Source organism: Alosa sapidissima, chromosome 1 (assembly GCF_018492685.1).
Source record: "Alosa sapidissima isolate fAloSap1 chromosome 1, fAloSap1.pri, whole genome shotgun sequence".
Classification (NCBI taxonomy): domain Eukaryota; kingdom Metazoa; phylum Chordata; class Actinopteri; order Clupeiformes; family Clupeidae; genus Alosa; species Alosa sapidissima.
The window spans coordinates 7,632,947-7,658,753 of record NC_055957.1 but is presented as its reverse complement, the minus strand read 5'-3'; the positions used below and the strand labels follow the sequence as shown (position 1 = coordinate 7,658,753).

The window sequence follows — 25,807 nt, the reverse complement described above, 5'->3', positions numbered from 1 at the left end:
CAGTGGGGGATGGTCTCCTGTAGTTGGTGATGTCTTGAAGGCCTCTCCACAATGCTGCAGAGTCATTGGCTGAGAACCGGTTTTTCAACTTTTCAGAGTAGCTCCTTTAAGCTCCTCTGATCTCCATGGTCAGTGTGTTTCTGAGTGATTTGTACAGAGTCCTGTCTCCGTTGCTGTAGGCCTCCTCCTTGGCCTGGCAGAGTTGGCTCAGTCTTGCAGTGAACCATGGTTTATTGTTGAAGATGCGGAAAGTTAGCTGAACTGTAACATTAGTTAGCACAACTTCTATACACATGTTGTGTTTAGTGTAAGTGCACTACACTGAGTAAGCATTTGATAAATGGATAGATAGATTGAGAATTTCCTTCTGGATAAATAAAGTAAGGTGTCCAATAGCTTGTACACATCATACACAGTCATATGACATCCACACATACATACATACTACAAAAACACAAAGGAAGATATCAATAGTGGGCCCTTACAGTACAGTTAGATTGTAACATGTTAAAGGAGCGGTGTGGGGAAAAATGCAGAAAGGTCATACACGGTATTATAGTGCAAGTCAATCACACTCCTCTCCTTCTGTGTAGCGTTGAAGAGCTGAATGGCCTTATAGGGACAAAGGACCTACGCAGCCTGTCTGTTTTGCAAGACAGAGAGAGGAGCCTTCAACTGAACATGCTCTTCTGCTTGGAGAAAGTGGTGTGCAGGGGGTGGCGGTCATTGTCCATTACAGAGAGCAGTCTATTCAGGGTCCTCTCATCTGCAACTGAAGTCAGTGACGCCAGCTCCATGCCCACCACAGAGCCAGCTTTTCTCAGCAGCCTGTCCAGTCCTCCAGCACATAGATATTAGAAAGCTAGATACCGCTTTGTCCGTCGAGTTCTATTAGATGGCATCGTAAACGCAGCCGCCATATTGCTGGGCACAACACGTTTACTGTCTATGGGCAACACTTGCCGGGCATCAGAGACACCTGCCTGATGTCGTCAGAGTCACATGCTTCTCCATTGGCCTCCAGGGATTGTTGCCGCCACCAACATGGCAAGTCTATTTACAAACGTTCTGGAGCACAATGTGGTATCTAGCTTTCTAATATCTATGGTCCAGCATCCTTCCTAGTGCTGCCTCTCCAGCATACCACAGCATAGAAAAGGACACTGGCCATGACAGACTGGTAGAACATAAGCAGGAGTTTGCTGCAGACATTGAAGGACCCCACCCTCTAAAGGAAATAAAGCCTGTTTTGTTCAGGCCTTAATAGATATCCTCTGTTTGAAAATAAATCGTTTCTATTCTTTCCTCTTAATTCCATGTGTTGCAACTCTGCAGAGCGCGTTTTCTTCAGTATTTTCATCATAACAGAGAAGATGACAGTCTCGAAATTTCAAGTTTAATGTTGGCATGTTGAGATTGAAGTTTGCATGCCATTTCAACTGTATTCGAGTCTAACCTCATCATGGCAGAAATGTTTTGTTCATTTGTGGGCCTAATATTCCATTGTACACCACTGATGTCATGCTAACTGCACATTGCATTTCGCACTTGGAGCTTGAATCACAGTCCACTTTAAAGTCTGGGTAGGTTAAGATTCTTCATGATAAACTGGTTTTATGTCTTACTTCTTTTTTTGAAAGCCTCAATAAACTTTGTCAGTCTGTTATTTATAATCAGCTAGTTATTTTCTGACTAGGGCAAACAGGCTTTATTACCATGGCAAATTTCTACAGAGAAGAATGTGATTTCCCTGTAGTTTGGTGTATTTCTACAGAGAAGAATGATTTTACTGGGATATTTTGGTGTACTGCTATGACTAGTAATGAAATGACGTGGTAAAGTGCGCCCTCTGGTGGTTATTTGGTGTATTTCTACAGAGAAGAATGATTTTACTGTGGTATTTTGGTGTACTGCTATGACTAGTAATGAAATGACGTGGTAAAGTGTGCCCTCTTGCGGTTGTTTGATGTAATTTCACTGCAGTTTGGTGTATTTCTAGAGAAGAATGATTTTACTGTGGTATTTTGGTGTAATGCAATGACTAGTAATGAAATGACGTGGTAAAGTGCGCCCTCTGGCGGCTGTTTGGTGTATTTCTACAGAGAAGAATGTAATTTCACTGCAGTTTGGTATATTTCTACAGAGAAGAATGATTTTACTGTGGTATTTTGGTGTACTGCAATGACTAGTAATGAAATGATGTGGTAAAGTGCGCCCCCTGGTGGCTGTTTGGTGTATTTCCACAGAGAAGAATGTAATTTCACTGCAGTTTGGTATATTTCTACAGAGAAGAATGATTTTACTGTGGTATTTTGGTGTACTGCAATGACTAGTAATGAAATGATGTGGTAAAGTGCGCCCCTGGTGGCTGTTTGGTGTATTTCCACAGAGAAGAATGTAATTTCACTGCAGTTTGGTATATTTCTACAGAGAAGAATGATTTTACTGTGGTATTTTGGTGTACTGCAATGACTAGTAATGAAATTATGTGGTAAAGTGCGCCCTCTGGTGGCTGTTTGGTGTATTTCCACAGAGAAGAATATAATTTCACTGCAGTTTGTATTTCCACAGAGAAGAATGTAATTTCACTGCAGTTTGGTATATTTCTACAGAGAAGAATGATTTTACTGTGGTATTTTGGTGTAATGAAATGACGTGGTAAAGTGCGCCCTCTGGCGGCTGTTTGGTGTATTTCTACAGAGAAGAATGTAATTTCACTGCAGTTTGGTGTATTTCTACAGAGAAGAATGTGATTTCACTGTGGTATTTTGGTGTATTGCAATGACTAGTAATGAAATGACGTGGTAAAGTGCGCCCTCTGGCAGCTGTTTGGTGTATTTCTACAGAGAAGAATGTAATTTCACTGCAGTTTGGTATATTTCTACAGAGAAGAATGATTTTACTGTGCTGCAATGACTAGTAATAAAAAATGATGTGGTAAAGTGCGCCCCCTGGCGGCTGTTTGGTGTATTTCCACAGAGAAGAATGTAATTTCACTGCAGTTTGGTGTATTTCTACAGAGAAGAATGTGATTTCACTGCAGTTTGGTGTATTTCTACAGAGAAGAATGTGATTTCACTGTGGTATTTTGGTGTATTGCAATGACTAGTAATGAAATGACGTGGTAAAGTGCGCCCTCTGGTGGTTGGTTGGTGTATTGAAAAAGTGTGATATCACTAAAATTTCGCATTTTCGCCGCTTTTATTGTTCATAACAGTTAAAATATTAAAATATGGAACGCTTCACGAATTTGCGTGTCATCCTTGCGCAGGGGCCATGCTAATCTTCTCTGTATCGTTCCAATTTTAGTATATGTGCTGCCGAAGCGAGCACGAACTAAGAACATGTTCCGGGTTTAGTTATACCCGTCATGCCAACCGTCACGTGCGTGACGGTGTTCCATTTCATCCAACCTTTTCTGACGCAAATATTCTAACTACATTGAATTTCGGGGCAGCAGTGTCCTCAGACACTATATACAACCCACCCTAAATACCTTACCAGCCGTTGGCATTCTTTTGAGTTTCATGTAGAATGCATTTACACGTTGCAAATATCCACTCGAGACTCGCGGCGCTTTGCATTGTGGGTAGTACCCGCGAGGTCCGTTCGTCATTGGACCATGCTTACATGCAACTATTTCTCGAGGCACGTCTTACCTTTAACATTCACGGAGATCTGTTACATATACACAATCCAACGATGTGTGTAGTTTTCAAACGTGACGTTCCTTACCATCGGTACGGCCGGATATTTGATTGAACGTTGCTCCTTCCTCTTCTGCACACACAAACCACCAGATGGCGCCCTTTTTCCAACTTACCTCGTAAGATTCAACACATGCCAGACCAATCATTCAACAATTTCAATATTACTCATTTCCTTAACTGCTGACATTATCACTCTGCAAATAAAGAGCTTGGTTCCAAAAGGCTATATCTGTATTTCAAGTATCAAATTATAGTTGTTTTGAATGAGCATAAATACATCACATAACACCCAATTACAGTTGGATTTAAAAATATTTGGAAACATATTGGAATATATATAAATTAAAAAGGAGGTTATTGCGTTTTGGAACCAAACTAAGTATTCTCACACCATCTTTGTGTATCCTTGAATTTACCCTGGGGATAAATAATGTATCCATCATTGTATCACTCACATTCGCCACCAGGCGCATCAGCACTATCTGGCCTGTATACAGCTCTAAACATACCTTGACAGACCACTTGTTTTCCAATCTAAGTAGTCGATATAACATTCATAAATCACACACTGTACACACTAGTCAATACCTGTATTAAGCCTTAGTCCCTGAAATTTAACTAACAAAATAGATCACCATAATTGCCATGTAACCAAACCAAGGTGGTTATGACTTAGTCTGAACAGAATCCTTCTTGCACTGGGCAATTTAACTACAGCTGGATTACATTTTAAGAATGTCTGTTATTGCCTAAATCTAAACAGCATGCAGATACTACTGTTGTGCCAGTAAGTGTTCAGCTACAAGGATTTTCCAAAGTTCCTTAACACAATTCAAAATAGCATGTGACAACAGACTAATGTGCATGACTGGAATATTTCTACCATTGTACATAACAAAATAATCACTGCCAGTTAGCAAAAAATGAAGACACACCACAACAATATAATTGTTAACACACTTACACAAATAGCAATCATGGTACAAACAAGAATAATACATTCATACAAGAGAAATCATCACTGCCAGTTAGCAAAAAATACACACACACCACAACAATATCATTGTTAACAGTTAAGATTGTTTCACATCTCCAGACAGCAGGAATTCACACAAAAAATACCAACATAAAATATACTGACAACAGATTTCATAGGACAAAATGCAGTGAATCCATGATGAGGGTCTGTGCCATGGTCTGTTCCTACGGTTTCATCATAACCTCCTTCACTCATCTGTGTGAAAAACACACACACACACACACACACACATTTCCAGTCTTTGTTGTCTGGCTGTCTTTACAAGGGGTCTGTTGCCATGGCGAAGGGTTTGTTCCACTTCCCTTGCGTCTCCCTTTTGGCCTCATGACATCACGAGAGGAACTGCACCTCACCGTGACCTCCTGCACTCAACTGTGGACACACACAAAACACATTTCCACCATCACATTCACAAATCAGAGCCTACTTAAAGTTTCCCACCCAACTCAAAATGTCCCACTCACACACACTTCCACCTTTAACATGAACATGTCTGGGCCTACTTAAGGTCTCCCACCCATAGTCATTGACAACAAAACAAAAACTCATGCTCACTCACACACACGCTAAAAACACATTTCCACCATCACACTAACATGTCTGGGCCTCCTCCACACGGTCACTGACTCCATGACATGTCAAACACCGTTAGTGCAATTTGACATTTCTCATCATGCAAAGTCCACAAAACTCATGACTTCTCCAGGACTGACAAACAGAACTTTGGTGCAGGAGCCCTGATAAAAAAATAATAATTATAAAAAACACATCATGTTTAAATGTTTGGTCTTCAGTCAAAAGACTGTGTACCGCAAGCCTACTTCCCAGGTCTATGTGCTACTACAGCTTTGGAAACAACTTACACTTGCATGCGGCACACAGACGAGAAGAACTGGGAGAAAGCTATGTGTGTGCCTACCATAGTGATGCGCAATGTAAAGCAGAAGTAATATATCTACATTTTACTTAATGTTTCGTGTTTGGTTTGGCTTAATTATGTAAACACAAAAAGAAAGGCCAGGGGGGTATTCCAAGTACGTACTAAGTTAGTGGGTAAGTTAACTCAGAGTAAGTGGTAAACCTCCTACAACAAGAGGCCTGTGGCATTGTTTTGTTTGGAGAATGCAGCTCTTCTTTTAGGTTTAGCACTTACTACGAGTTAACTTACCCATGTTTGTCACTAGACCACACACTTGGAAAACCCCTCAGACTTAACACATTCATACACAGAAGCTGGTAGACTCCATCATAACCACTAGAGTTGCCTGCCAGGTTGCATACCGTTACTGGCCTTAGCTAGTGAACCCAGTTGATTGATCACAGACCATTACTTACTTTCCTTCTCATGTAGCGTTCTCTTGTTGGGACATGCATCATCAGCTTTTGGCAAGCACTACAGGAACATACATCAATAATAAATTAACACAACCATTATTGCACAACACTACTAATTTGTTCAATTATGTATACAGACATGCATTGAGACCCAAAACAGACAACCTAGATGGACCAAATGACGATTCCAGAACTCCACCGTTACCATTGCAGGCTTTGTTTTGGGTAGCAAAACATTGCACCTGCCTGAGAAACAATCAACAATGGATTAACATGCACAACACCAATAGCATTCATCACCAACATACACAAAATTCCTCCATCATGCACATATTTTATATCGATCACCAACATGCACAAAGGTCCTCCATCATGCACATATTTTATATCTATTGCAAATCTGTTTTTTCTATTTGCAAACAATCATACATTGGAATTGTTATTCTTGCACTGGTATTGCATAGTTATCTTTTATGGTAATCACCATTGCATAACTAGCTCCATTAACTAATACATTTCCCATAGCATATCATTTACTGGTGCATGCTCCATTGTTAGTGTTTTTTTAATCTCATTATTTCAATAAATAAATAAATAAATAAATAAATAAATAAATAAATAAAAGTAGCAAGCCATATAAAGAAAGACATGCTAAAAGTAGTAAAAACACACCAAAAACTCACCATTGATATTTGCTTTGAAGAGTGATGATGGGGCTGGATAACCTTCATGAGCCTTGTGCCCTTTCCCCTGGTCTGGTTATCTAGCTAAAAGGTATAGTTACTGATTCTTGTGAAATTATGCCTTGCTCAACTATGCCCATGGACTCCTAACTTGTAGGGATCAGAGTTCTACCCCTGGCAGACAATTTTTTCAGACAAGAGAATTACGCCTGATTCACACTGCATGTGGCACCTTTGTGTTAAGGCTGCGCTAGCAGTTTATTTTTACTTTAATGCCCATGTTAACAGGTTAAGAGTATCCACATTGCCTGCAAGAGATGCATGTCTCAGGAATTGCTAAGGCTCCAACCACGAGTGAGCTAGAGTTGAAAAGTGTTGCTCAGTTTACCAGTCAAGGTCTGCAATAAGCGGTTCAAATTTAATGTGGAGGTATGCGTTCAGTGGAAAAATGAAGACGGTTGAGTTTAGGCAGCCTGACTTGGGAGAAAGTCATTTACCGCTGTGGTGGCTGCACCAATCCTAAAAGAATAGGTAGACTCGAGGGTTAACGAACATAATGAGCCGGACAATGAGCTTGCAGCTGCAGAGCTCGGGGTCAGCGCTGGGGAGTACAGCTTGCAGTTGCAGAGCTCGGGGTCAGTACAGTGGGAATAGAGGAACTGGCCCGTGATTCAACGATTTGAGTGAATCATGATGACATCCCAATTTCACTATCTACGGTTCTGCTTTTTTGGCAAGATCCCTAGACAAGTGGTAGACCGTTATTTGTCGGGATATAACCTAAAATGAGTAACAGTTTATACCAATTCCAATGCGTTGGTAGATAGGAGTTGCACTTGGAACCAATGTGGGTACAATATGTGCATTGCAGATAAGAATCAAAATATGCTATAGACATTACGAATAACATGTACGCATGGTCTTAAAATATACTTATTTAAGTGATAAATGGGTTACATGTTTTGTTTGAACATCAACAGAAGTAACCTTAACCCGCCATTGCCGATACAACCTTTAAATACATAAAGACCTGTGCTGTGGCACTGTGCTCCGCTGGTCGGCTAGAGGTGCCAATAAGAACCACGGCACGTTAGCCAACACCTATCAAGCAATTCTAAATGAATGAATGAATGAATTACATTTAGCCTATAAGCGAAAATACAATAGACATGCTAGTAGTCTAGTGATGACACGGGCCTTACAGCCCGGGATGATGCATAGGCCTATATTTACATGAGTTGTGATAATTGAGTTTGAGTAAACCATGAATAGCAATATGCACCAATTTAGCACTACAAAGTGCAATGGAGAAAGCCGGAAGCAATGGAATACTGTAACTAACGGCAAGAGAAGTGGTGAGCAGTAGAATTATTAGAGAGGATTCCAAGGGACGGAGCAGAGAGATACGCTGGTGTAGGCGCTCTAAAAGGTCAGCTAGGAGGGTAACGGAGCAGAGCTACACGCTGGTGTAGGTGCTCCCTTGGTCAGCTAGGAGGGTAACGGAGCAGAGAGATACGCTGGTGTAGGCGCTCTAAAAGGTCAGCTAGGGAAGGGTTAAAATTTGCTGGCACACTCTGAACACAGACACTCAGAACCATTTTGAGGGCTATGAATGCAAATATAGATGTTTCCATTGATTATTTAAAAGGGGTATGAATAATTTTGGACATGCCATATTTCATAAAAATGTTAAAAAATATGAAAACTCTTTACACCTTTCTTTCACACTTTTGGCATCTGGCAGTGGCATTTTCAGTCAGAACAAACATATTGGTCAAGAGGAAATCAACATTAAATCAATATTTCCCAGGAGTATGAATAATTTTGTTCTTAACTGTAAATGCAACATAAAATTATGCTTCCAATTTCAGGTGAAGATCAGTCCATTTGTAAACTAACCACTACATTCACTCAAGAAAAAAAAAAAAAAAAAACTCTACTGGTGTGTGTGAAGACAACCTGGAGCAGAACCCACCTGAAAAAGTTGAGGGACCATCTTCGATTTGAGCAGAACCCACCTGAAAAAGTTGAGGGACCATCTTCGATTGGATTTTCTTGAGGGACCATCTTCTTCAGGCGCCTCCAGATAAAGGACAGTGCATATGGAAAGTATTCACAGCGCTTCACTTTTTCCACATTTTATGTTACAGCCTTATTCCAGAATCGATTAAATATATTTTTCCTCAAAATTCTACACATAATACTCCATAATGACGACTTCAAAAAGTTTGTTTACAAACAAAATAAATCACTTGTTCATAAGTATTCACAGCCTTTGCAATCAAGCTCAAAATTGAGCTCAGGTGCATTGTTTTCACTGATAATCCTTGAGATGTTTCTACAGCTTAATTGGAGTCCACCTGTGGTAAATTCAGTTGATTGGACATGATTTGGAAAGGCACTCACCTCTTTATATAAGGTCCCACAGTTAACAGTGCATGTCAAACAACTTTGTGATCAAGCTCAAAATTGAGATCAGGTGCATTCTGTTTACACTGATCATCCTTGAGATGTTTCTACAGCTTAATTGGAGTCAACCTGTGGTAAATTCAGTTGATTGGACATGATTTGGAAAGGCACTCACCTGTTTATATAAGGTCCCACAGTTATCAGTGCATGTCAAACAAGCATGAAGTCAAAGGAATTGACTGTAGACCTCCGAGACGGGATTGTCTCAAGGCACAGATCTGGGGAAGGGTACAGAAAACATTCTGCTGCTTTAAAAGTCCCAATGAGCACAGTGGCCTCCATCATCCGTAAATGGAAGAAGTTTGGAACCACCAGGACTCTTCCTAGAGCTGGCCGTCCCTCTAAACTGAGGGAATCAGGGGAGAAGGGCTTAGTTAGGGGTGACCAATAACCCGATGGACACTCTGACAGAGCTCCAGGGATCCTCTGTGGAGAAAGGAGAACCTTCCAGAAGGATGACGATAGCTGCAGCACTCCACCAATCAAGCCTGTGTGGTAGAGTGGCCATACGGAAGCCACTCCTTAGTAAAAGGCACATCGCAGCCCACCTGGAGTTTGCCAAAAGGCACCTGAAAGACTCTCAGACCATGAGAAACAAAATTCTCTGGTCTGATGAGACAAAGATCGAACTCTTCAGGTGTGAATGCCAAGCGTTACGGTTTAGAGAAATCCAGATTCCAGGCACCATTCATCACCTGGACAATACCATCCCTGCAGTGAAGCATGGTGGTGGAAGCATCATGCTGTGGGGATGTTTTTCAGTGGCAGAAACGGGGAGACTAGTCAGGATTGAGGGAAAAATTAATGCAGCAATGTACTGAGACATCCTGGAAGAAAACTTGCTCCAGAGCGCTCCTGACCTCAGACTGGGACAACGGTTCACCTTTCAACAGGACAAAAAACCCTAAGCACACAGCCAAGATATCGAAGTGGCGGCTTCAGGACAACTCTGTGAATGTCCTAGAGTGGCCCAGCCAGAGCCCAGACTAGAATCCCAATGAACATCTCTGGAAGGATCTGAAAATGCCTGTGGACTGACGCTCCCCATCCAACCTGATGGAGCTTGAGAGATTCTGTAAAGAGGAATGGGTGAAATTGACCAAAGATAGGTGTGCCAAGCTTGTGGCTTCATATTCCAAAAGACTTGATGCTGTAATTGCTGCCAAAGTTGCCACAACAAAGTATTGAGCAAAGGCTGTGAATACTTATGTACATATTATATTTTCGTTCTTTATTTCTAATACATTTGCAAAAATAATAATAATAAAAAAAAAAAACCTTTTCATGTTATTATGGGGTATTGTGTGTAGAATTTGAGGGGAGAAATTAATTGAATCCATTTTGGAATAAGGCTGTAACATAACAAAATGTGGAAAAAGTGAAGCGCTGTGAATACATGCACTATACCTCCCAACACCAACCAGAGGGATGCCATCTGGCTCGAAGCAACGAGTCACGTTCACCGTATTGATGTTCCAAAGGCGCCCCCACTTGCGGAGTTGCCACCGCACACTGAACTGAAGCATGACGTGCTGCACCACCATATTTACTGGTATGCATGCTCAACCACTTACTGTGCTTACCTGTACCACTGGCTTGCCTTCAGTCTAAAGCCCAGGCCAGATTTGAGAAGCTGCAAGAAATCTTCATGTTGTATTGCCTCCCACAGCCACACTCACTCACACGGACACCAGAATCCATTTCCTCAGCAGGGACTGATGACAGTCATTAGTTCATCAACACCTACACAGAAGAGATGAATGATGGTCACATGACGAACCTTGTGTCTTGGCAACAAGTAATGACAGGGACATGAATAAACTTGTCCTAATATTATGACTACATCAAAACACAATCACTACTACCACTACACAAGTTTCGCTCCTCCTACTCGAGCGAGTAGGACGCTTTTCACATTGCTCCTGCTTAACCTATCCCTTCTAGCAATTTTCACTCCTTTTTTCTCTCTTTATTTTATTAACAAGTTTGGTCAAAGATAGTGAAGCCAGTATATTTTAGTTTAGTGGTTAGTTTTGAAAAAAGACTTTACAGCTTTACAGGAGCGAGTTAAGTGAACGGGAAACTGAACAGCAAGTCACCTTTAAGTCTGATTAAAACAAAATGGGAAGACCCAAGAAATCCTGTGGAAAATGTACTGAGCTTGAACAGAGGATTTCTACATTAGAATCAAGGATTGATGCCCTTCCATCAAAGACGGATGAACCACGAGAGACATCTCATGAAGTATGTAGAGCAACACAAACCGGGAATGCAGAGAATGTACCCAAACAGGCTGATATCACTACTAATGGAGCGGATGAATGCATTGACTTAACAAAGCCTAATGTGAGTACAGAACATGCTAGAAAACAAAATACAAAAGGAACTGCAACTACCTTAACACCAGTAAATTCATATGTTCCTAGATGTATGCCTGGTATTAGAAATAGAGCCAGATCAGACAAGACTTGGGGCCCAAAGGAAAACCCACAGCCCCTAAGATTATCAAACAGATTTGAATGCCTCCGAGACATGAGGGGAACTTCCCAGGGAACAGATTCCAAGAATAATGTGCACAGACAAAGAACAGCACTTGGCACCTGTCCATCCCACAACCCTTGTATCGGCGACTCTGCTGTGAGACATATAGATGGGAAAAGGATGATTGTGCACTGTTTTCCAAATGCATCAGTGTCTGAGACAAAGAACAGACTTCTTACTATAAAACAATCAAATGCATCATTGTGCATGTAGGAGCAAATGACATTTACAAAGAGCAGTTGTATGTCCGAGAAGATTTCAAGGAACTTTTTTCTGTCCTATATGAGCTTGGAATACAAATTTTCATCAGTGGTCCACTCCCAGCCAAGGGAAGCTTTGTATTTTTACAAGACTTTTCAGTTTAAACACCTGGCTCGCAAAAACATGCTTTTCAGTTGGAATGAACTTTGACAATTTTAACCTTTTCTGGAATCGCAGAGAATATTTCAGACCAAGTAGCACAGAACTCAGTTGGATTGGAGCCAAAATCTAAGTGAAAACTATCGCCTCTCTGCACCACCCAGCATTTTTGCTGCCAACCTTGAGCCGACCCTCTGATAAGCGCTCAGTAGCCGTTCAGACGGAACAAGACATCAACAGGTAAACCGAAACACTCTGCACAAGCTGAAACAGAGCCATGCCGAACCCCCCCTGCTGTAGGGCCCACTGACAATCACCCGGTAGCCCCCACTGAAATAAAGACCTTGGAGGAATATCCCGCTCAACAATGCCCAGCCACATCCACTGGAACAAATGAGCATGAGGAGAAACTATGTTGGAGTGCTGCAGAAACCTACCAAGGCTGCGGAGACACCATCAGGAAAGAAGAGTCATGCTGACATACCAGTGTCTGATAACATGGACACTGCTGGAATTACTGTGGAAAGTGAACTACCTAAGCAGTCAAATGGAGACTGAACATGTGGAAGCTACACCCCACCTCAACTCCCCTGAATACCCATCACCATCTCCACCCCAGCATATGTCACACCCTGCAAGTATGCAGAGACCAATGCCAATAACCAGGCAGCTTTTTAACAGCCTAATACCAACCCAAAAACGTATTCATGCATTCATCTCCAGTAGGGTTGACTACTGCAATGGGCTTTTCACAGGCCTTCCTAAAAAGACTATCAAACAGCTTCAGATGATACAAAATGCAGCGGCTAGGGCTCTCACAAAAATTAAAAGAATTGACCACATTACTCCAATACTTAAGTCTCTGCTTTGGCTACCAGTAAGTCACAGAATTGACTTTAAAGCGCTTCTACTTGTTTATAAATCACTAAATGGAATGGGACTAAATTACCTACCAGACATGCTTCAGCAGTACACACCTTCTCGTCCTCTCAGGTCCCAGGTGAAAAACCTGTTAGTAAAACCTACTGTTAGAACTAAACATGGTGAAGCAGCTTTTAGCTGCTATGCGGCTCAGCTCTGGAACCAACTTTCTGATGACATCAAAAAGGCCCCAACTGTAGCCAGTTTTAAATCTAGACTTAAGACCAAACTTTTCTCAGAGGCTTTCTGCTAACTGATCACTTCCTTTTTACATTTCTAAATCTGGGAAAGTCTTTCAGCTAAAATTTTAATAGTATCTATGTTTTAATAGTTTCTATGTTTTTATTTTTGTTAATTATTACTTTTTAAAACACTTAAATTATTGCCCTTTTATGTACTATCACCTTGTGTGTTTTATGTTTTCTTATTAATTATTATTCTTTACTTTTTAAACTATACTTTGACTATTGCCCTTCTATGCTTTTATCAACTATTCCTGTTTGCTTTTGTTTATGTAAAGAACATTGAATGACCTCTGTGTATGAAATGCGCTACATAAATAAAGTTGACTTGACTACTTAAGTTGCCCTCTATACAAGGATACAAGGAAGTTTATTGTCACATGCATATAGTTACTGGATGTAAGAAATGCAGTGAAATTATGGGGGGGTAGAAGTGCAGTAGAAGTGCAGTAGAAGAGGGGTTTAATAGATTAAGTGGCAAGGGCTGCATAAGAAAGGTGGGGGAGGATTGGGATGGGGGGGGGGGGTCACCAACAAGGAGCTCCCAAGAGCAACAGGGGCAAGGAAAAACTCCCTTACCAAGGAAGAAACCTTGGGCAGATCCACAGCTCAAGGGGCTAACCCAACTGCCAGGGGTCTTGGTGTGTGTGTTGGGGGGATGACAAGGGAGATGGGATAGTGTGCTGTGTATGTGGGGAGAGGGCAGTGTGCAATTTATCATGAGACAATGTGCTGTGTATGTAGGGGAGGGGGGGGGCAGTGTACTGCAAGTATGGTGAAGGGACTTACTATTGCAAGCAGAGTACTGTATGTATGATGTATGTGAGTGATGACAGTGAAGATGTGTGTGTGTGTGGGCGGGAGGGGAGTGGCGCAGTGACTGTGTGTGTGTGTGTGTGTGTAGTGTGTGTGTGGGTAGGTGGGGGCAGTGTGCTGTAAGTATGTAGAGGATGTGTGTTGGAGAAGATCCTGAAGACAATGTGCTGTGTATGTAGGGAGGGGGGGGGGGGGGGCAGTGTGCAGCAAGTATGTAGAGGCGGCTTACTGTAGCAAGCAGTGTGCTGTATGTATGTGAGGTGATGACAGTGATGATGTAAGTGTGTGTATTTTTTGTGTGTGTGTTGGGGATGGGGGTGGGGGGGCAGAAAGGCTAGGCAATCAAGGACATGGGTAGATAGATGGAGGAGAAATCAAAAATAATAAATAAAAAGTTCTATGGAGATGTGCAAAAGTTGGAGAAAGTCAGATATGTGTGTGTGTGTGTGTGTGTGTGTGTGTGTGTGTGTGTGTGTGTGTGTGTGTGTGTGTGTTGACGTGATGAAACAAGAAAATAAATAAAAGGTCTGTAGCATAGGGAGAGGGATGTAAAAGTGCTAAGTCATGTAGGTGTGTGTGAGTGTGAGTGTGTGTGTGTGTGTGTGGGGGGGGGGGTCATGAGTGCTGAGGAGCGAATGAGTGCAAAGTCAGTATAGTGTGAGTTCAGGGTTGGGAAATGTTTGAGAGTGCTGAGTAGTGAATGTGTGCAGTCAGTATAGCGTGAGTTCAGAGTTCGGATGGCCTGGGGATAAAAACTTCTGAGTCTCTCAGTTCTGGCTTTGTGACTACATAGGCGTCTTCTTGATTTCAGCGGTAGGAATAATCCATTGTTAGGATGAGAAGAGTCCTTCAGAATCTTTTGGGCTCTTAGGAGTACTCTTCTGGAATAGATATCTTGTAGAGCAGAGGTGGAGAGAAACAGAGAATTGGAAAAACACCATTCAAGCCATTCAGAGCACGCCATGTTCAACATCTAATAGATGCTTTACATGGCTGATTCTCTGAAGATTCCATGGATGTGCTTTACTACTTTGACGTCCTTCTGAACCACTCTAGATACCCACAAACACAGAGTGGGGAGTAGAAGAATAGGGCCTATTTGATTTGGAAAATGTATGACATTTTAGGGCATTCAAAAATAGACTATTTAAAGAGTCCTTTGTTCCACCTACTTATCTAATCATTTTGGTTATGGTTACATTTCGTTGATATCATTTAGATTTTATTGCTGTAGACCTAGACTAGATTTTTTTATGTTTATTCCTCCAACAGATCGCACACATATTAAAGTCAAGGTGAACATCTAGCAGTTGGCTAAGGATCTCCATCAATGGACCCAGTCCTAAGGCCTTCCCTTATGATGGGCCATTGGGATTTTTTTTTTTTAGGAAGCCATGCAGAATAATGTGCTCTACCAAAAGGTGCTAACTTTGCAGCAAACAGACTGTAGAGCAGGTGCAAGAACACATGTGAGCGAAAATCGTATTGGCCGAGATCACTTAAACTATGCTTAGCTAACATGTAAAACATGGAAAGTAGGGCTGTCAAACAAAAACATCTTTGCAAATCATCTAAATTCAGGAAATACAGACAGGAAAAACAAACAGGGCAAGAGACAATATAAAATACAAAGTTGAACAGCAACTCAAGGAAAATAACTCGCGTATATAGTGTGGAGGGGTATTAAAACAATCATCGGTCAAAATCACCACTCAAACACCCCGGTACATACAGTCGAGCAAGCAAATGCCCTAAATAAAACACATTGCGAGATAGGAGAGTGACGTGCCAGTCAATCCAATCAGCCTCGATGGAAGAGCAAGCGCACCAATCAGAGTAAGTTGTGAGTGGGACAGTAAGTAGGACAGATCTTCTCCTATATAAGGACACGGAAAGTTGCCGGCCCTGACAGGCTGGAGGACACCATCCTAAAGAGCTGCAAAGAACAACTGAGCCCAGTGTTCAAAGGACTGTTTCAGAAATTACTTGACACATAAAATCCCATAAAAATTCCCGATATGGAAAACAGTTCCTAAGAAACCCAAACCAGTTCAACTGAAGGATTTTGGACCAGTGGCACTAACTTCTGTTGCTATGAAGTGCTTTGAGCGGATCATTTTAATTCGTCTTAAATTACAAACACATGCTCACATTACAGTTTGCATAGAGAGAAAAGGGGAGTGGAAGATGCGGTCACAACCCTCCTGAATGGAATTTACAAACACCTTGAAACACCTGCCTCTCATCTTTCAACACCATCCAGTCACACATGTTAGTAGAGAAAAGACAATCCCACTGGATTGGGAACTCCAAAAGAGCTTGATGAAAAGCTACACAAACTACAGCCCAGAAAAGCCTGTGCTTTAGATGACATCCTGAATGAGATGCTCATACATACAGACGTAAAGTTTATATTGACTATTGGCCTGGCTAAAACTATTCAATCTCATATTAAATATTGGTTACTTCCCTGATTCCTGGAATGAAGGACTTATCACGCCCATATATAAGACTGGTGACAAGCTGGACCCAAACAATTACAGGGGCATCTGGGTCAACAGCAACCTTGGTAAAGTGCTCTGCAGCATTATTAACACTAAAATAATTGATCACCTCACAGAACACAACGTCTTGCATAAAAATCAAATTGGATTCCTACCAAACCATCGGACATCAGATCATATATTCAGAATTAAAACCCTCATTGATAAATACGTAAATCAAAGTAAAAGAAAAATATCCGCTTTCTTTGTGGACTTCCAGAAGGCATTTGATTCCATTTGGCATTAGGGCCTACTTTATAAAATCATCCAGAGAGGTGTCGGAGGAAAAGTATACAATGTAATCACATATATGTATTCAAATAGCAAATCCATTGTTAAAATTGTCCATAATAGGACAGAGTTCTTCCACCAAAGTAGGGGAGTCCGACAGGGCCCCTACACTCTTTAATATCTACATAGATGAATTTGCAAACACACTGCAGAACTCCAGACCAGGACTCATGCTGCAGGACACTGAAGTTAAATGTTTGCTCTTTGCAGATGACTTGGTTTTGTTGTGACCAACTCAACAGGGCTTGCAGCATCACATGAATGTACTAGCAAACTTCTGCCAGACGTGGGCCCTAAAAATAAATCCCCAAAAAACCAAGGTCTTAATCTTCCAAAAACTTTCAGGGCTGCAGGGGAAAACTAACAACTTTAAAATTGGCAACACCAAAATTGACCAAACAAATAACTACAGCTACCTAGGAATAACCCTCACCCCAACAGGAAACACACTGGGGAGGTTTGGCTTTGGAGAGTCACTTATTAAAGGGGAACTTGGCAACTATTTCAACGTAATAAACCCATTTAGAAATCATTTGGATGGTTAAATGACCTGTTCCGGTGAAAATGGTGACTTTTCCCGCTGCCCCTAGCGTCCCCAGGCGGAAAACCAACCTTGCAACATTGCGACTACCGTCCCGGAAAGAGAAGTGAGAAACAAGAAACTCGTTTTAAATCGTGTTTCTTACCTTGTAACATCCACATTGTCTGCCAAACTTATGCTAACCGTTTTGCTAGCTTGTAAACAAATCCATGTGCTTTATCGTTACCTTTTTCCACAGTTTGAAATAGCATAATGCACAATTTCTCCAGCAGAGGCGGAAATCCTGCCAAGTTTCCCTTTAATTGGATCAAACTTATTTACAAATCACCATCAGCGACCGTAATCACCAATGGACCAACATCACATAGCTTCACTCTGCCCCGAGGAACTAGACAAGGATGCCCACTCAACCATCAAATATTCACCACAAAATCAGCCTCTATGCCGATGATGACTGCTCTTCTTAAGAGACTCTGTATGATCGTTACAAAAAACTATAAGGCTTATTGACAAATTTTCCCATATTTCTGAATAAATCTCATATTCTTCAATTAAACGCCAACAGCTGGGATGCATCAGCTCATCCACCACCGGTCCCACTGTGCACTAATCACATTACATATTAGGGCATCAATGTTCCTCCCAGGCTGTTAGAGCTGCTTGGACTTAATTTCACTCCACTATTACCTATACCTATATCATTTCGGCAAACGACCCATATGAAATGTCAAGGGGAGATTACAAAGATGATGTGGTTCTGTGGCCTAGGGTCACTTACATCCATGTAGGGATGTATTTACTTTTCAGTAAGAGCTACACGAAGGAGAGCTTGATGAGCTACAAAAGCTTAAAGTGCTATCAAAACTTTGCTAATGGATGGGTAAGAGAAGTTCTCTGCAAAGAATGTAGAGTAGGGGTGTAACGGTTCATGTATTCGTATTGAACCGAAACGGTACGGGCGTCACGGTTCGGTGCATGAATTTACACGGAGAATACACGGTATAAAAAAACATAAAACTCGTGTGCGGATTAATTAATGTCATGCGCAATTACTGTTAAGTAGCGAGAGTTACAGCAGTTCTTTAGCGACACCTAACGCTAATCTGTAGCCTCGCCTTAGCTCTGAAGCTCTGATTGGCGCCTATGTTTTTTTTGTCAGGTAGTTGGTCGAGTCAGTCAGTCAGAGATAGTAGCACTAAGGTGGCGACACACATTAGAGGATCCGCTGGTCTCTTCGCAAGTTTGAGAACTTCAGTTACAGTAGTACAGGCGAGAGAGTGGTGGATAAGAAACTGTGTCGGAGTTGTTCAGCAGTTGTTGGGTATGTGAGTGGAAATATATGCTACACATATTCGAAGCAATCACCCAGATGATGTAGGCTACCAATCACTGAAATGAGAAAAAAAAAAAAAAACACTTCCCCTGCGCTTCACCAGCCTTTGGATACACATACAAAGAGCCAAAACCTTGCTTTCTGCATTTTTGGTTTTGCTTTTCCCTCCATTGTACCAAACTCGTACCGAACCGAGGTATGAACCGAACCGTGACTTCTGTGTACTGTTACACCCCTAATGTAGAGATGAAACGACTGCTCATTGCAAAGGTAAGCATTGTGTAAAATGATACGGTTAACAACCTAGCCGTTACATAGACCCACTAGTCAACCCACTAGCCAACATAGCCTAGCTGTCAACCCTCCCGTTTTTGATTAGACTTGTCAACTCACTGCATAGCCTACCTGCCAAGTGCCAACCCTCCTGGGTGTCTCCAGGTTGTTGTTTTATCCATAATGCGTTTAATAGATGTAATCCAACTCATACAAAACCAATGAATTTAGAGAGAGAGAGAGAGAGAGAGAGAGAGAGAGAGAGAGAGAGAGAGAGAGAGAGAGAGAGAGAGAGAGAGAGAGAGAGAGAGAGAGAGAGAGAAATTCACCAATGCAGCCAACTCCACTGAAATTACTAATAAAATTAATAGTTTTTTTACTAACAAAGTTTCATCCATATCCACCAGCTGTTAAAAAAGCCGTAAATCAAGTAAATGAATTATACCACATAATTGCACATACACACATTCTAAACCCCAAAATAAAGTCCACAAAGAGCAATGGTTTGATAAGGAGTGTGATGTGATGAGGAAAAATCTCAGACAACTATCTAATCAAAAACACTGGCAACCATGAGAGACAATTACTGCAAAAAAACTCAAAGAATATAAAGAAATGATTCAAAAGAAAAAACGAACTCTATAATGCAACACTAGAGGAAACTGAAAGCTCCATCAACCACAATCAGTTTTGGGAAAAGTGGAACACGCTGAACCCAAAACAAAACCGAGAGTTACCCCTAAAAGATGGAGAAACATGGAGGAATTTGTTCATGCAACTCTATGAGAAAATCCCTCCCGATAACCTCACAACTGGCCAAGAAAGTATAATGCAAAAATTACACCTCCTTGAAAATCACATCTTAAGAATTAGCGGAAGCACTCCTGAAACTCAAACCTAAAAAAGCATGTGGACCTGACAATGTAAAAACAGATGCTGAAACATAGCACCCCTGAGCTGCACAGGGTCATCTTAAAACTATTTAACCTTGTTCAAGCTGGCTGCTTCCTGAGATCTAGAATAGGGGGCTTCTATCCCCAATATTTAAGTGGAGATAAATTCAACCCCAATAACCAGACATGACTTGACGAGTCAGACTCGAGTCGCAAATTTTAGGACTTGGTACTTACTTGATAAACATTCAAAAAAGACTCGACTTGACTTAGACGTGATAGTCATGACTTGAGACTCAGTCAAATGATTTGACTTTGTTTAATAAATAAATATTTTTCCCCTCTGATATTGAATAGTTAACTTAACGAATTTAGAAAATCCATATAGCCTACAGATGAGAATCTGATTAGGTGATTGGGTGCTATTGCATGCGCTGGAAACCGTGATTATCAAGTGACGCAGCAGACCTGTAGCCTAAACGAGACTGGCTAGTTTAGTAATCATAGATCCTTCCTCTACACCGAAAATAAAAAAGTTTGGCTATAAGGATTACACATCTGACCAGGCAAAGAAGAAACGAACGGCAGTTTGCAAGGAATGCAATAATACAAACATTTCCGACAACCACCACCACGTTGAATTTCATTAGACACTTCAAATCCCCCAAGGAAAGGTAAGTTATGAAGTCAGCCTAATTGTTTTAGCTAACGCTACCATAGTAGCTAGTCAGAAGTCTGATAGAGACCCAACTTCAAGTTTGAGGTGTGTTAAGAACGGGCTTCGAATCGATTATACTTTTTAGTTAACAGGAAATTGCACTAACGTTAAATGGCAACGTGAAACATGTTCCTGTCTAAGTATTTTCCTGATTTCTATGCTAGCAAAAACGATTTCTATGGCAACGGCAATGTAAAGTAAGCCACTCCCTCTCTTTCCCTCCTTCCCCCTGAAACACGTCCCTATCCCATAAGTTAGGCTACAGTAGTAGTAACAACGGTCAGTAAGTAAACCGTCAACAACACAGACAGGACATTTTTAGCTTCATATGAGACTAAAGTATACTTATAATATTGCATTGAGAGTCCTAAAACCTTAATGTAGTAGCTCAATGTAGCTCTAGTATTCTGTCGTCGGGCATATCAACATTTTGACTGTAGCCTTATCTGATTGATTAGCCTTTTTTTCCTTCAATTTGGGCTGGTATAGGGTTTGCCAACTCAGGCTGGGCTCCATTGAGATGACGGGTGGCTGTCTTTCACCCACCACATATTCACCACGTAGCATGTAGAGATGGCTCCATAGAGGAGGTACTAGGCAACCCACCTCAACATTTAGGGAGAGAAAATAATATGTGATGACATTTAACACAATTAAGTAGCGTTATCTGATTATTTGCGTACTTACTTAAAGAAAATTGTGTCATTTCTCTATATCACTGCATTGGCCTACTGTATCTTAGTGTATTAGTCAAGGTTATTGTGTGAGATCTATTAACCATCAAATGAGGCAAGGAATGATGAACACTACCTTCCAGCACTGCTCTTGTGTATGAAAGCTAGGCCTAAACATTACATTTCAAGTAATTTAGTTGACACTTATCCAAAGTGACTTACAACAATAAAGGTGCAGTGCTACTAAGATATTGTTAGTGCAAACATAAATACTACTGACAGAATTGAATAACAGTTTGAAACTGTTAAATATCAAAATGTTTTATTTAAAATGAGAACTATTTATTGCTAAACTATGCAATGAATATATGGTCTGAATCTATTTGTGCTTCTCTTCCCTCTGTTTACTGTTTACTTGATAAGTCGAGCAACGAGTAAGAATGAACAGGTATGATAAGGGATCAGATTCCAAAAATAATTCAGTGGAAATGCATGGATTCCAGTTTCTTCCAGTAGCAGCAACTGGAATCCATGCATTTCCACTGAATTATTTTTGGAATCTGATCCCTTATCATAGCTGTTCATTCTTACTCGTTGCTCGACTTATCGTGACTAAATTCAAGATGGCTGCAAACGCTAAACTTCGTGAAGATACTGTCTGTATAAATCGTCTTGTAAGTAAACTACCAGTGCTTTTTCAAAGTTCTCAATGTCTCGTTTTAAATGTCAGGGCCCTCGGAAGTCTACCAATGAAGTGTGGAGATACATTGAGCCTCGTAAATGGGTGTAAAACAGTGATTTATTTGCATGGCTAGCCCGATGCCGAAGCACCACTATTGAAAAAGATGTTGGTAGCATCGGCTAACTAGCGCCAGATTTTGGAGTGCAGGGGACAAGCCGAGATGGGCTATGAGACATACGTTCACACTCGGTATCATGTTTCAATACACTTTAGGTCAATATCACACCGGAATTCTCCTTTAAGTGGCTTTTGACTTTTCACCTTCACTGTTTATAGTGAGATTTGTTACTAGCTTTCTGTTTGTTATTGGACTAACCTTGTGTATGGCTTGTTTATGCCTTGTTTACAGTGCCTAGTAATTGGCTTTCAAGTTTAATGTAAAAGGTTAAAGTGAGACACAATCAAATAGATATGTGGGGATAGACATGCATGGATTCTCTGTCTCTCTCCCTCACACACACGTAAGTATGTGAATAAAGCTAGGCACACACACGCAGACTTAAGTATGTTTGCGAATAAAACTATGCACTCACATACATACACACAACATCCGAAAATTACCTATTAACCATACACTAACAAAGCAAAACATCATTTTAAAAGGCAAAACAAAACACACTCATTGTCACCAAAAGCATCATAGGCCTACGTTTACTAAGAAATAGCCTATGATCATACAATTGCTAGTCTTTTGTTCAATATCACATACAGGCATGTTTGAAATCTAACAATATCATTTTCATTTCCAGATGAAATCAAATTCAAGTGATTATTCGAGTGGCTCTCTCTATAGCCCAGGAAAAGAGGACACTTCCTCAATTTCAAGTGAGGAAACAACAAAACAAATTACAACCAAGGAGGGCAGGGCCAATATTCCACTTAAGTGTTGAAGGAGGTTGTCACAAAAGACGGCAGGTGTCGGAAACAAAAGCCGTGCCCAGTGTAAGGGTGCAAGGCTAACCACATTCTGCGGCACTTAAGAACCGTACATTCCTGGACAATGGAGAAGGCCCGTCTTGCAGTCCAGAACTTAGGACTGAGGCACCGCATCTCTACAAAAGACCGACACACGATGAGGAAGTGTCCTGTGGCGGGATGTAAGAGATTTGTCAAAAGAATGTCCCAGCACATGCGCCTCATGCATGGTGACATTAAAACCAAACGTGAACACACAAAAAAGAATTGGCCCCCAAATTTAAAGAGTTTATAAATCGGCTTTCCTCTCCTGATGGTGGGTCAAAAAATAAATAAATAAATAAATAAAATTAAAAAAAAATAAAAAAATTCAGCCTACCAGCATGCCAAACAGGCAAGAATAATTGAATTTACTGCTGGAAGTCCCCTCAATAAACAAGGTCTCTGGGAGCAATTCCTGGAGACCTACTGTATAAGAAATAAGTTCCTTCCAGTTACTATTCGATCATACCTCTCCAGTTTAAAACACTGGATATCCTATCTCCTTACTTCAGTGGACCCAGAAAATAGACCCCAACTGGAAGACCTGAAAGAGATGGTCACACGATGGATCGCTTACTACAGAAGAGCGAACCAAAAGAGTTCTGCAGAAAATGGATTCCGACATACAAAACCTACTCACGGCTGAGGACATAAACATATTCAAAAAGAGTCATGCGGCCATGGAGGCAATAAAGGTTCTGGGTCTGGCTGCAACACAAAAAGAAACCAATCAGCCAGACTGAATATGTGAATATGGGTCCGTGATTTTTTAATGACCAGCATTATACTACAAAATGCCAACAGGACTGGAGTCCTGGCCAACATGACGCACCAGGAACTCATTTCATCCCGAGACCTGGAAGGTGCTACCATAATCTCGGTTAAGGAGCACAAAACGGCTCACATGGCCTGCCAAGGCTGTGGTACAGTAAGCGAGGAGCTGAAGAGATGGCTGCATCGGTTTGCAGACATTTTTCGGCCACAGGTATCTCCTCAAGCCGATGCAGTGTTTTTGTCATGGCAGGGAAAGGCTCTGGAAAGCAGCCAAGTCGGCCCGGGCAGCCCAGTCCATTTGGAACAAGGCTGGACTGGCCAGCTCTGTAACATGCACGTTAATGCAGACGACTGCAGTAACACAAACCCACCAAAACTGCCCTGAACGGTCAGCCAACTTGTCTGACCTAATGTGCCATCGGCAACAAACAGCGGCCAAGTGTTACAGGTTAGTATAAACTAAAAGGCATTGTAGTCCAATGATGACATTATCTACTAAGGCAATGAGTTACAAGACAGCAATGTATGTATCTTTATGTCTTACAGACTTGTCAAAAGGGAGAAGACAGCAGTAGAGGCATCAAAGGCCCTGTCTGGCTTGTTGTCTCTACCAGCTGATGCAGAGCAACCAGGTTGCAGCAGTAGCATGCCAGCTTTGTCAAAGAGGGGCTAAAAGGTTTTCAGTGCAGATGATGGAGGTAAATGAATGCAGTACATACCCTATAAGAAATTCAATTTCTGGGGATATGTCAAACAGATATAAACAAGAAAATGTAAAATTCCACAAATAAGTATAGAACTCATCATTGTATTCTATCTGGGTCATTCCGTGTCAAATCAGACAAAATCAAGTTTGTACTGCATGCCCATTAGTTTTATATAAGTCCCTATCCTACTCCAGGTAGGACTTGGTAGGAGTAGGAGTCCGCATTGCTAGCATCAACGCCAGCAGCAATATTCAAGGTGTTTCCTTCATTTGGATTTCAGACTGATCTCATGAATTGCGTATAGTACGACACGCCAATGACCAGTTGGCTATTTCTGAAGAGGCTCTTCCGGTTACATAAAGCCCACTCAAAATACCCTTGTAGCTAATGGAGACGTTTCCAATGGCATATGACATACGATTTTACTCTTACAGAAAATAACTCCACAAGGTTACTTCAACTGTCAAATTTTTTTTTGCAATTCTGGTGCAGGAAATGCAATATTTTGGACATGAAAAAATGCATTGCACTAGGCCTACATAGTAAGCTAGGTTAGTAGGTCAATAGAGTAGGCCTAATATCCAGTTCAACCACTAGATTTCACCCGTCTACAGCTACAGCTCACCAAACGCAGCATAGGCTACATTTGCCTATGAACACCAATCATAGAATATAATGTCCCTCATTTTCAAAGCCAAATGTTGACAGGTACGGTAGCCTACTAATAGGTTACATTGAAGCGATATAGGGTAGTGTAGCCTATACTTAACTGTTCAAATTAATTTCTTTAAATAAAATTGTTTTTTAATCATTTTTCTCAGGTTAATCATTCTCAGAAAACGTCAGAAACCACTGACACCTTGTGTCATGTGAAGAAAATGGAAGATTTTGGCAGCACACTGTGACTGCATGGCCGGTCTAGGGGAAAGTTGTAGTCATGTTGCTTTGTTACTGTGGGCCATCGAGGCTGGTGTAAAACGCTGTGAGACCTTAAAAGTAACTGATAAAAAGGCATATTGGGATTCTGTGACTTATTCCTAAATATTCTAATGCCTATGTTCCTAAATCTCTCAAGCCCGACCTACCTACATTGCTAACTGCACTGTACGACAAGGAACTGACTGATGCAACCTTTGATGAAGTACTCACATAAACAATCCCCAAGGCTGCTAAATACTGTACCATTACAGACGCACAACAAAAGGCAGTGGAAAGAGAAACTAGGGGCCAATTTCAATCTCGGCT

The 25,807-nt window shown here is 41.2% G+C and overlaps 1 long non-coding RNA gene and 1 other non-coding gene across 9 annotated transcripts in view; both read right to left on the bottom strand.

Annotated features, from left to right (window-relative positions):
* Positions 1–3,226: 3,226 nt before the first annotated feature.
* LOC121681899 lies at positions 3,227–3,333 on the bottom strand. Its single transcript, XR_006022339.1, has one exon. It is a non-coding gene; the product is annotated as a U6 spliceosomal RNA (small nuclear RNA).
* Positions 3,334–4,166: 833 nt separating this feature from the next.
* The window catches only part of LOC121702623, a 31,123-nt gene continuing 9,482 nt past the window's right edge, over positions 4,167–25,807 (bottom strand). For 3 of the 8 annotated variants that reach the window (XR_006029076.1, XR_006029231.1, XR_006029127.1), the window contains 2 exons: positions 6,085–10,979; positions 4,167–5,121 (listed from right to left, as the gene is read on the bottom strand). This is a non-coding gene — a long non-coding RNA (uncharacterized LOC121702623). Of the gene's footprint in view, positions 5,122–6,084; positions 10,980–13,090; positions 13,147–25,807 lie in introns of all 8 variants that reach the window. The other 5 variants (XR_006029025.1, XR_006029179.1, XR_006029387.1 and 2 more) reach the window with 4 other exon arrangements.